General features: G+C 43.4%; 1 protein-coding gene across 6 annotated transcripts in view; it reads left to right on the plus strand.

Annotated features, from left to right (window-relative positions):
• Positions 1–5,193: 5,193 nt before the first annotated feature.
• The window catches only part of TANC1 (tetratricopeptide repeat, ankyrin repeat and coiled-coil containing 1), a 242,525-nt gene continuing 234,536 nt past the window's right edge, over positions 5,194–13,182 (plus strand). For all 6 annotated transcript variants that reach the window (XM_059927927.1, XM_059927922.1, XM_059927925.1 and 3 more), the window contains exon 1: positions 5,194–5,324. The gene's annotated coding sequence lies outside the window, so the exon portion shown is untranslated. The remainder of the gene's footprint in view (positions 5,325–13,182) is intronic.

Below are 13,182 nucleotides of genomic sequence, written 5' to 3' on the forward strand. Positions count from 1 at the left end.
AACTGCCAATTTACCCCCAGATGAGTCTCTGAGGGCTTGATTGGAGTTATTATCTACTTCTGAATCAACGTTAAGGCACTCTTCCTCTCACATTTGGCAAATGAGGGCCCTCTGGGCTGCCCTGATCAAGTCTCTAGGTTGTTATCCCAATCAAAGTGGTCCCAGATAATGGGGAGGGAAAACATAGCTTATTGTTTATTAAATAAAAATTAGCTTTTGTAGAGCATTTTCTAATTTATTAAGTGCTTTTCACCTTATTTCATTTAATCTTCCCAACAAATCTGTGAGGCAGAGATTCCATGCTACCCTCCTTATTTCATAGTTGAGGGATCGGAGGCTCAAAAAAACTAAGTGAATTGCCAGGAATCACAAACAATAACTGCCAAAGTCAGAACTGGAGTCTAGATATTATGACTGTAATGTCCGGAATTTTATATAACTTGCTGAGAAGAAGGAAGGCACCCCTCACAAGGTGGGGAATAGTAAAATGCATTTGTTATACTCAAACTTAACAACACATTTCTCCTTTCTTTTTAAGCCATCTTAACCAGACTCAACAACGTTTATTGGAGGGATTATTACCTGATTGCATTACCTTACCCTTCCTGAACACGGGAAATTTCTATTTCCCCCAACAGACCATTTCACTATCAGAATATTGGACTAAATCTATATTTAAAATGTTAGAGGCATGCCATCTTAAACCAGATTCTCCCAGGATTTTAGTTACTCCTATATTCCAATAAGGAAATGTGAACCCCTGAATCTATCTCCCTACTTTCTTCCCTCAGTGGATTCCTTATCAGTTTAAATAATTCACGGCCTAGCCCCTATTGGATGAGCTTCTACAATATTGGCAGGCCATGTGCTAGACCTGCAGAGGGGTTTGTATGTCCAGTTAGACAACTCTTTTAATTTAACTGCCTGAATAACTGTGCACAAGTATGGCTTTTGATATCCCTGGATGGATGTCTGCCATGAGCCCACATCTGACCATGCGTTGCTATATGTGTGTGACCATGGATCGTCACACGCACAGGAACTGTGTAAGGGTATGTAATTTCTTTGTTTTTCCCAACTGATTTCTAAATATAACCCAACTTATTTCATTATTCCCCAGGTTTTAAAAAATTCGTTTCCTCCCCAAAACGTTAAAAGGGAAAGGAGGAATGAATGGATCAAAGCAGAATGAATTCTGTAAACATTAAAAAACACTCCAAAGTAGGCAAAAAGTTTTTGTGGGCTGAATTATTTTGAGCCTGGATTGCCTACCTTGCCTTAATTTTTTTGAAGTCCTGTCTCAGTTTTTGCATTTAATTACTATACTGTTTTATTTTTTATTTTTTTAACATCTTTACTGGAGTATAATTGCTTTACAATGGTGTGTTAGTTTCTGCTTTATAACAAAGTGAATCAGCTATACATATACATATATCCCCATATCTCGTCCCTCTTGCATCTCCCTCCCACCCTCCCTATCCCACCCCTCTGGGTGGTCACAAAGCACTGAGCTGATCTCCCTGTGCTATGCGGCTGCTTCCCACTAGCTATCTATTTTACATTTGGTAGTGTATATAAGTCCATGCCACTCTCTCACTTCGTCCCAACTTACCCTTCCTCCTCCCCGTGTCCTCAAGTCCATTCTCTGTCTGCATCTTTATTCCTGTCCTGCTCCTAGGATCTTCAGAACCATTTTTTTTCCTTTAGATTCCATATATATGTGTTAGCATACGGTATTGGTTTTTCTCTTTCTGACTTACTTCACTCTGTATGACAGTCTCTAGGTCCATCCACCTCACTACAAATAACTCAATTTCATTTCTTTTTATGGCTGAGTAGTATTCCATTGTATATATGTGCCACATCTTCTTTATCCATTCATGGACACTTAGGTTGCTTCCATGTCCTGGCTATTGTAAATACAGCTGCAGTGAATATTGTGGCACATGACTCTTTTTGAATTATGGTTTTCTCAGGGTATATGCCCAGTAGTGGGATTGCTGGGTTGTATGGTAGTTCTATTTTTAGTTTTTTAAGGAAACTCCATCCTGTTCTCCATAGTGGCTGTATCAATTTACATTCCCACCAACAGTGCAAGAGGGTTCCCTTTCCTCCACACCCTCTCCAGCATTTGTTGTTTGTAGATTTTCTGATGATGCCCATTCTAGCTGGTGTGAGGTGATACCTCATTGTAGTTTTGATTTGCATTTCTCCAATGACTAGTGATGTTGAGCATTCTTTCATGTGTTTGTTGGCAGTCTGTACTATACTGTTTTAAACATTTCGCTTCTCACTATGTCTTCTATACTACACATACCATAATAAACACTGGCTATGATCCTAACTTAGTCTTGCTTTAAAATAGAAGTACTTAAGAATCTGAGCAAGGGAAAATAGCGTACTAACACTCACAAGGCACATTCTTTTCTCACGCCTTCCTCAGCCTATTGCCCCGGGTAATAAATTGTAGGGTAAAATAGCCAGTTTATTTGCTGTTTTCTTTCACTCTGCTGAGAAAAGCTACACTGCTGGCAAACTGACAGAAAATTTAAAAATAGAATCCAGTATATTGTATGTATGCTTGGTGAACGTGTTCAACATATAACATTCATGTAATCTATATTTCTTTTAATTTTTTTTGACTGGAATTAACAGAAATGTAATGAGTGAGCTTTTTAAACTGGATAGGGTGAGCAGAAATACTGTAAGAAAAGCAAGAGGTGATTCTTGCCCTCCCCTCCCCCTAAAACTCAAACAAGCCCTCACCTAACAACTAACCAAAAACATCTTTTATTTTTTTAAGGGAAAAGCAGATTTTTAAAAAGCATTAAAATTAATTTTTTGAACCTGTGTTCCACTAATACTACACTTATTTAGCTGCTTACAAAATGTTCATAAATTTTTCTTGCAGACTTGCTCTTAATGGATCTCCCTTTTTTTTCCTCACCCATGAATTTTTATTACTCTGTGTTTTTGGCCTTGTTTTCTATAAAATGTACCATTTTCACTCACAGCTTAAGACAGCTTTGATGTTCTTAGTATGACATACTGTATGTAATGTTAGCTGTTTAAAGGTGGAGATCAGACTGTGCATAATAACATAGGTAGTTTGGATTATATAAACACTACAGGAAGAAGGGGAGACAGGGCCCTTCTGTGTACAAATTTCAGATTGCTAGCTGTATGCCTGTTTAGAATGTTAAACACTCCTAACTAGGCAGTGATGAAGTTACTTCTTTAATGACTGTGACTTCTGAAGCTATAAAGACAAAAAATTTTCAACTAGAAATAATTTAAAGATGATGCCGGTAATTAGCATATTTACTTTATGTGATTTTCTACTTGCTACTTAGGGAGCTTTGAGGATAGAGGGGAAAAAATGAATTTCATTGTCTTCAAAGCCCAATTTAACAGAGCAATTTCATCAAAAACTTGGAGAATATAGCTTAGAAGATCCAAAGGCAGAAGAACGTGATACAAATTGTAAATTTCATCCATTTATACATTTCACCTATTATAACGAAGTCGAAGTCGGAGGCAGGGAACTGTACCAGTCTACTTCCCTAGGATTGTTTCTTTTATATCTTAATATTTAAGATTAGTTAGACTAGCGTAGAGTTTTTTTTTTTTTTTTCTGTAATTTGTGTCATCCTTTTATTACTGAGGTTGCTGTCCTGCTTTTTCATCTGTTGTTGAAAGATTGGTAACTTTTGTGCATTTCAAGAGAAATTAAAACATATTACCATATTTTTCAGCAATGGGACATTTCAGAGTGAAGAAATAAGTCAACAGCTCTTCTGATTTAGTCAGTTTATATTTTATTTTAAATATTCATATCCTGCTTTGTTTCAGGAAGACTTCAAGCCTGCTGATATGTTTACTGCTCAAATATCAGCACAGTAATAATCAGGCCTTTGAAACTGTGGGTGAAAAATCCAGCAAATTTCAGTCATCTTTTATTTATGTAAAGAGATTGTGTGGCATTTTACTTCCTGTCCCTTTTCACAGGAACTTTAAATATGGACGCTCCTCTCACCGGGTATCTTTATGTGGGGAAGCTCTGCGTGAGGTTGAAGTTTTTATGTGGGGACTTGTTTAAAACACAGTTGTCTTTAAAGGCGGATTTGCCACAGCAAGGTTAGGGGTTGCCAATAAATCCATTTATAGCAACTTCTGTATTGCCTTCTCTAGACACAACTTTGGGGTGACCCGTGCATGATTCCCGCGGGCCACACAAGGCAGCAACATCCTAGTTGATCCCTCCGTGAACAAGGCTGGTCTAAAAGGCTTCGGGTGTGGAGTAGGCTGCGCCCCCCAGCCTGAATTGCCTGCCTGGGAACCCAGGATTCCCGAATCCATAGGCCCTACCCCGGCTTTTGCTCTGCTGGGTGATAACAAAACATTTTGGGAACTCGGGAATTTAATTTACTGCTACCGACCGAAACAATAATAGCATCTTTGTGTTTCTCCTACCTCCATACCTCCCTCCTCCCGCCGATACAAGCATGACGTTGGCCCTCCAAGGATGTAGCACAGACAACACAGGGCCAGCCCCGAGCGGCTGGAGGAGGCTGTTGGGACCCGGCCCCGGGGACGCTCGAGGCAATCACTGGTCCCCAAACCTCCCTAATTCGCGTTCGGGAAAGAAAAAGACACAGCAGGCGAGGTGCCCTTTACACCTTACATCTGCCTTAGCTCATTCTTGCCCCAGAAAGTGAGTGTGTGTGTAGTTAAGTGAGGCAGAGAAAATTCAAGAAAGCCACACAAGTCACCCTAAAGCATCCACCAAAACTTCATCTTGGTTAATTGCTCCCATATGTCCTCCTCGGCTGTTTTCAAAATGCAGCAAGGAGGGGAGGCCAGGCCACTTCACTGATTTTTTTAGAGGTTGAAAAAAAGATGGACTATCGCCCATCTTGGGTCCAATCCTGCAGGGACCCAAGCGCAGCCTCGAGGGACTAGCCCCCAAGGGGGAAGCTGGGGACCCCGCAGAAAGTTCGCGCGCCGGGCCCCAGTAAGTCCCGGGAGCCGCCGCAAGCCTGGGCTGGGAGGGGCACGGGAGGCGCGGCCCGGGCGGGCGCGCGAGAGGAAGGTGCCTTCGGGAACACGCGCAAGGGCGGGGATTCGCGCTGCCAATGAGGCCCCGGTGTGGGCCGTGCGAGGCGGGGGGACGGGCCGGAGCGCAGCCTTAGCTGTGGCAGCTGCGGGAGCAGCGGCCGCCTTGGGAGCTGGCGGAGAGGCAGCCGCGGAGCGCAGAGCTGGCCGCGCCCCGAGGCCCGGCCCTAGCGGTGGGGAACCGCACCGAGGAGCTGGAAACTTTCCCGGTAGGTAACTCCCGCCGCCCTGGCGCCGCCGCCGGCCTCCGCGCGTCCCGGGCAGCGCCAGCTGCTGCGGTGCAGAGCGGAGCAGGGGTCTCGGGAGGAGGAGAGGGTGATGGGAGAGTGGAAAGGCATGTGGGAAAGTTTCTGGAGCCTCCCTGCCCCCCCTTCGCTGGGCACACCCGGGAGCTTTCCGGGGATAGGCACGAACATGTTGGGCGCCTCGGGCCTCGGTCCTGGCGGCTCTGGAGAATCGGTGACTTCCCTTCGCCTCAGCTCCGCGCCAGACCGAGCCGGCCCCGGGCGGAGCTGGGGTTCGGGGTTGCCGGGAACGCGCGGCGGCACGCTGGAGTTTCTGGACCACCTCCGCCCGGCGCGTCTCCGCGCCCCCTTTCCCGCCTCCTCTGTTGCCTTCGGGCTTGGCAAGGGCCTGGGCTGCGCCTGGTACCTGGGGTTGGGGGAGGCGAGGAAGAAGCGCGCCTGGCACCGCGGGGTCCAGGGCGCCCCCGGAGGGTAGGTGAGCGTGGGTCGCGAAGTTGACGGGTGAACTTAGGCCTCGGAGGGAGTCATATTGCCCCACTCTGGGCTGAAAGTATTGCTTCGCTTCCAAGAACACTGCGATGAGTATATCCACGTTCTTTTTTGGGGGGTGGGGGAGGTGAGCTAGGATTAGACTTTGAGGGAGAGTGAGAATTGTTTCAAGATTGTGTATCACCCCCCGTTCTTGGAGACTGAAGAGTGCTCACTTCTTTGGGGGGGACTTATGTCAGGGCGCACGTTCTTCCTGCCGGACTTTGGGGTGCGGGCGCGCAGCGCTGTGGGTGTGACGGGCTCCCCGCTTTGGCGCGGCAGCTTTCCGGAACGGCTGGCGAGGAAGGAAGCCCCAAGGCATTGTGTGCCGAGTTTGCAGACAGAAATGTCTCTGGACCGGCGTTCTCAAAACTTACTTCACTTATTGTGTAAGGCTCCGGGAGGAAATGCGGCGGTGGCCAGGTAGAAATACGGCGCCGCGGCCAGGGCTTCGGAGGACGCCGGGCTCGGCGACAGTCTACCCCTCCCAACCCCCTCCAGCCCACTGTTGGCAGCCCCAGATCCCTGTGTCTCGAGGGATGGGACTCGTCTCGGTAGCGCTGTTCCCTGCTTGAGTCAACTCCGGGAGGTTAGGAGGGCACCTTCATCTTGAACTTGACCCTAGGAGCATCGCCGTCTGGGCGGTTTACAAGGTAAAAGGAAGCTGAATCTTCCCGTGGGATGGGCCTCGAACTCTGGCATGGAAAGGAAGTGACTGGTTAAAAATCTTTGAGGAATGGCCTTAGGACTGCTGAGGTCATTAACTCCAAATGCCAGACCATCAGACTGCAGAAGTTAATGTGTTTGGAGGGGGATGGGGATAGGAGAGGAAAGGAGAAACCTGGTGAGTTGGTACAGAGAGTTGGTATTTCTACGTAGTGGAAATGAAGGGAGTCTGCATCTCTGCTTTCACCAGATCCGCTACTCTCTCTCTCTCTCTCCCTTTTTTTTTTTTCTTTCCTTCCTGGGTCATCGTTATTCCTGCCAGCCTGGCACTCCTGGGATGGGGGAGGGGAAGGAGAAGAAAGCAGTTGGGAAGCTTCCCTGGCCAGCTTGGAGGTATTTAAGATCTGCTACTAGGAAGATTCCAGGATTTTAACAGCTGCTTTTTGATTGCTGGGAATGAAAGAATTTATGAGCCACCGAGAGATGTTCATTATAGTGGTAGTCTGAATGTTTTACTCATCTAAGCTACTGAAGATCTCACAAGGGACGTCCCCTGGAGTATGCCAGTTTTTGCAAAATTTGTGTCAGCCAGAATGCTTGGTGGGTGTCAGTCAGAACTCATCGTAAATATATCCTGGCGGTATTAAGATGAAAAGTATGTGGGAGTGAAGGAAATATGGTATCTGACATCCTTCAGGACTTCCTCTTAGGGTTGCTCCTGTTACCTGCCAAGTGAATTCGGTCCAGGCTTCCGGATTGTTGTGATTTGACAATAAGAGATGGGAAATAGTGTCATCGATTTTAGTGGAGGCAGGAAAGTCCAGAAATAAATTTAAGGTCAGTTTTCATGACCCTGTCTTTCAGCTGTGATACCACAAACTTAACTTTTACTGGGACTTGGGAGCCATGGTTTTCCTGCTTTTTTGGTTTAACCACCAGAATGTCTAAATTATCATAATTTATGTCCATCGTGGAACTAAAACATAACTGATTCATAGTCAGCCTTTTTCTGCTTCCCATAACAGCCTGTAGAAAAGAACATTTCGTCTCTTTAACCACACACAATTTATTTGGTGCCATAGTGGGTTTTTGATAGTGGGTGATTGAGGGCACAAATCTAAAGACAATGGAATTTTCTCCATTAAATTGTTCATTTTTAGGCTACACCCCCCTCTGAGTTGCTGATTAATTCTTTATCTCCCAGGAACATTCAAATCAGTATCCCTGGGCTGCTAGAACTGTAATCCATATTATAATGATGCCTGCCAGCATTGCTGGAGGTTCATGTTATGTCGATGTTTCCATTAGACATTTCTAACCCAATTGTAAAGGTTTTTGTCTGGGTTGGGTTACAAGTAGGCTGTGAGTCTCGTAGTCAGAGAGATGGCTTTATTTTTTATCCTTCTGATGAAAAGTTTCTTTAACTTGTAAGTTACAGGAGTAAAGTTTACAAAAGCAAAATAAAGCAGAAGAAATATATGTATTGCTGGGGAGAGATTTGTTTTAGTTCCTAGGATAGCTTTGTTTTGAACCATCCTTTAAAATGCATATTTCAATGGTGGAAAAACTAGAACCTTTTCCCAACCTCCCACCAGTTTACAAATGTTGTCTGTTTACTAGGCTCTTAAACCTTTCTGGGCCTTAGTTTTCTCATTGTTGTTGTCCCTGTAATGGGATTACCTTTCAAGCGTAAAGTTCTGTGACTATCCAATAGTTTGAGAAATGTAGGCATTCTGGAGCCAGTGCTGTAATATTAGAATAGTACTTTGGGGTTTGTAAAGGGCTTTACTTACATATTTTATCCTTAAATCCTCAGTTAAGTAAACTGAGGTGGGACAAGTTAGATCAGTTTGCTTGATATCATCTATAAACGGTGGAGGTGAACTTGAACCTAGGTCTTCTGATTCTCCCTATTCCCACCCCCATATCTCTCTTTATTCATGGAGTCACAAGTGAATTGGCTAAAACTTGACAAACAGACTAATGTTAATATGTGGCATTTCATTTATGAGTTATTCGGGTTTCAGAACCCCAGGGTTAACATCTATGCTTTGATGTCAGAGATTAAGAACAGTTCAGTAATAATGGTAATAAAACTTTCTTCCCAAGAGAGTTTCAGAAATTCACATACCTCAAACTAATAATTTGTTTATTTTCAACTTCTTTTTTATTAAGTAGGCTTCAGGGTCTAGTGCGATTTATAATCCGGACTAGTAACCCAGACAGCATTCTTAAGGAAATCACTTCTCAAATCCGTACATCTTTTTAAAAATAAGTAATGAACATATCATTTGCCTTTCTTCTTGGTATCTCTCAGCTGAATTACAAAGCCTGGATAAATGTCCCATTTTTGGTGACATCCTTCTTGGGCTCTTTCTACTGATGTCTGGGTAAGTCTGATTTTGCAGCACTTTCTGTGCTAAATAAATTCTTCCCTTATGCTATTGGCTTAACGGTAAAGAAGTAGTAGGCTGCAGGTGACCCATTTTCACTGTGACTCTAAATGTTTGTACTGTGTCCTGCTTGCCTATTTAAGAGCGCTGAGTGCAACTTGACACTCATCTGGAAGCTGGTATGGATTTTCTTTAAAAGGTTCTAAAATAAAATTATGTGCTAAGCTATAGGCTCTTTTATGTCTGAGCAACCTGTTCATCTTCAGCTCTTTAAACTTATTCTCAGAAGACCATCTTTTTAAAATATTAAGCAATGGGGTTTAAGCCTCAGGAAGAGGATGCATCAATGAGTTCTGATTGTCTGACTATAAAATAAAAAGGCTGCCATTTTCAGGTGTGCGTGGAGAGACAGTGTTATGAAGCAGTATTTGCTAATGAAGTTGGGAGACTTGGTTATCAGTGTAACAGAAGGGGACAAGAGCAGCAAAGCAGAAGAATGGCTTCTGGTTTTTTATTATGAGGAGAATGGATTTTGTAGGTTCGTGGAGGACTTTTGATAATGTAGGCTATCGGGAGACGTTATCTTGTGCAGTGTCGAAGGGGTTCTGGTTTGGGTTGGCTGTGTTACTGATGAGGGATGCCTTTCTAGGGTAGATGTTGTCTTTAGGGGCTCCTGCAGGTGTGTGTGATCAAGGAGAATATTCTGGAAAGAAGAGTCATATAGGTAGGAATGTCAAGGACAAGAAAAGTGTTGCAGAGGGATGGCATAGTCCTTGAATTTTAGCACAGATTTTGCCACTACCATGCGGGAATTTATTAGTAAAAATCTTCCATTTGCAACTATATAGATGTGAACCCAGGATGTTCAGCCGTACAGCCCGGAACCACGGTGACTCACTACTCACCACCCTCCCTGCCACACCCAGAACAGAGGCTTATTACCTCTGTGAGTTGGGGTCGGAGTTGGGGAAGTCTCTAAGAAACACTTGGCTGTGACCTTTCCATGCATATATGCTCATGCAAAAATGGGATCTTCTATTACGTGTGCTTTTGAAGAAATATGTAAAAGATTCGACACACAAGGGTGCATGTAATGTATCTGCACAGTTTAGAGTACAGTATATACTTAAGTGATGTGTTTTTTCTCCTGTCATATCAGTACATTCTTCTTTGGCACTGTTTTAATGGCTGTTTAGTAAATCCATTACATACATTACTATAATTTATTTTAACCAGCCCATTTTGACATTTAGGTGTTTTGGAAAGAAATATCTCTCAGGCTATCAGAGCCCTTTGGTTCAGATGTGATTTACTCATCATTAAATCACAGGGCCCAATAAAAAATAAATTAAAAAATCATAGGGCCCAGCACACAGGGGTACCTGGCTGCTGGTACCTTGAAAACCTCTCATCATCAAGAAACTGACTCTTTGTTCTTAGTTCCAATTTGAGAAAACCCTGGAGAGAACCCAGATTGGCCTGATGCCAGCCAAAGGAGAGTTACGGTTGGCAGTCCCCATTAGACCCACAAGATGGGACTGTGGGGAGACAAAGTATCCCACAAAGAAGGGGGTTATTATTAATGGAAGAGAGAGGGAGCTGGATAAACAAAAAGAGCTCGCTGTCTAATGCAGGGTATGTTTCCAAAAGTGGTATTGATGGTCATAACAACATACCAATATGCCAAAGAATGTGAACATTTTTAATGCTCCTGTGATATATACCCTATAGTCTTGAGAGTAGTAGACTTTTCCACACTCTGTGGGGATTTGAATTGCTGTGTGCACAGGCACTTGTGTAACAGGATATTGAATTACTGCAAAAAACTCGGAAGTTGGTCATTATTCCCATGTAACCCATTATACTCCCCTCTGTCTGCCATGCTTTATACTAAATTACTTGGGATTAGTAACATCAATTCTTAATGTTTATTGAGTGCTTGCTGACTCTGAGCTAGATGATTGAATTTTAAAAATTCTGTGGAAATGAAACAGCATTGTTCTTTCTTCACCCACTGTCCTACATACGTAGAGTGCTGTGGCAGGGATAGTTTCTTGCCCATACCTCAGCATTCCCCATCCTGGTCCTCCCTTCCTTCTTGTGGCTTAAACCAACAACCCTTTATTTGCTTGGGATTCAGAAATTGGAGCTGGGTTCAGCAGGGTGGCTTTTCTGCCTGGGTCTGGGCTCACTCATGCTCTGGTGGTTACATGATTCATAGCAGGGGCCCATTGCTGTAAGAATTTATTACCACATTGCTTGATAACATAATCCTGCTTTTGATTAGTTTTCCATTGCCCATGTGTTGCAGGGTAAGTTGGGTGTACCTCCGGTCCCAGGGGGTGCATCTTGATTAAGCCAAGTCAACTTTAGTAATACCATACCTGTTGCTAGTGACTGGTTAATGAGTAAGTGTGTGACCAACTATTGGGTCCCACCATATTGAGAACCTAAGATTGTCAGCACAATAAAACAGGTTGACACTCTGAAAATCACAGAGTACAAAGACGGAAGGGGCCTAAGACCACAGGGACTTTTTTTAGCTGCTGAATTAACCAACCCTAAAACCACTGTGACTCAGAACTTCTTATGTGGGAAAATTTTTTTAATTATTGTTCGAGGCAGTGATCTCCAAAGTGGAGTGTGCCAGACCATCCAATATGGTAAGAAAGAAAATACTAAAAGTTTATCTAGAAAAAAAATTAGCTTTATTAATATTTAATAGATGAGTTGACACTGGTTGGTATATCTGAAAGTCTTCTTGTCACTTAGGTTATAGAAGGTCGCCTGAGGGAAGAGGAGGCATTTTACAACCTAGTGGAATTGACAGTGGTACCCTCATTCTTATTCTTTTTTTAAAATTTTATTTATTTATTTATTTATTTATGGCTGTGTTGGGTCTTCGTTTCTGTGCGAGGGCTTTCTCTAGTTGCGGCAAGTGGGGGCCACTCTTCATCGCGGTGCGCGGGCCTCTCACTATTGCGGCCTCTCTTGTTGCGGAGCACAGGCTCCAGACGCGCAGGCTCAGCAATTGTGGCTCACGGGCCTAGTTGCTCCGCGGCATGTGGGATCTTCCCAGACCAGGGCTTGAACCTGTATCCCCTGCATTGGCAGGCAGATTCTCAACCACTGCGCCACCAGGGAAGCCTCTCATTCTTATTCTTGTCTTTGGTGAACTCTATCCATGTAAATGGATTTATGGGTTATATTATCTAGTTTTAAGTAAACTGACTCCAACAAAATAGGCAAGTGGTTTAAAAAGATTCTTGCAAAGAAAGTTGAATGGTAATGATGTAAATCTACAGGAATAAGAACATGTCTTATTTGAGATTAGAAAATGCCTTTTAAATCAAATTTAATGAGTTGGCACCAAAATTGTGTATGGATGTGTATTAATAAATGCAAATAAACCTAAGAATACTGTTTGGATCATTCTCATCCTTTAAAGAGTTTTTGATGGATGTTTTATAATGTACACACTGTATTAGTATACACATGTAATTCATAACTAGTGTTTTAATTATGTATAAATTATTGGGGTACATGTTTAATATTTTTACTGTTAGGGCTGCATGATCAAAAGGTTTTGAGATCCCAGTTTAAGTCACTTATTGTCCCTTATTGTCACGTAGTTTTTGTTACTTGCAGCTGAAAGCACCGTAGCTAATGCAAGGACAGATAAGAGCCCTGGCTGTTCCCCTTTTATTCATAGGTTTCAAGATTCTCTATGGTCTGATTTGTAACTTTCTTTACCACACCCACTTGTCCTCCATGTGTCTCTGCCACTGAGACTGTAACTGTCCTACTTCCTTTCAGTTTTGCCTCTGAGGAGGCTGTCCTCCCCTCCCCCCACCACTGAAATTTTCATTGTCCTTCAAGGCCCTAGCTTAAGTAAATATTGCTTTCTCATTCACATTTTTCTGATTTCCCCCTTCTGCCTGTAAATGGTTCCTTCTATTTAATCCCCCCAGCACATTGCTTGTACATTGATTGTAATGTTTTTCTCTTTTTGTCTTTTATTAAAAAGTCGTTTGCCTGCTTGCTTTGCCTATGGGTTGTAGGCCTCTTGATGGTTGGGGTCCTGGCTTGCCTTAGTCATTTTTTAAAATTGCTTGTTTCCCCTTCTGGGAGAAAGTGAGGCAGGCAGACAGCCCGCAGTTGTTAAACACTGCTCTATGCTATTTACCATGGGGAGGGTCTCTCTCCCCCAGCCCTTGACAGCCTTAGGAGGTAGA

This window comes from Balaenoptera ricei, chromosome 7 (assembly GCF_028023285.1).
Source record: "Balaenoptera ricei isolate mBalRic1 chromosome 7, mBalRic1.hap2, whole genome shotgun sequence".
Lineage (NCBI taxonomy): Eukaryota > Metazoa > Chordata > Mammalia > Artiodactyla > Balaenopteridae > Balaenoptera > Balaenoptera ricei.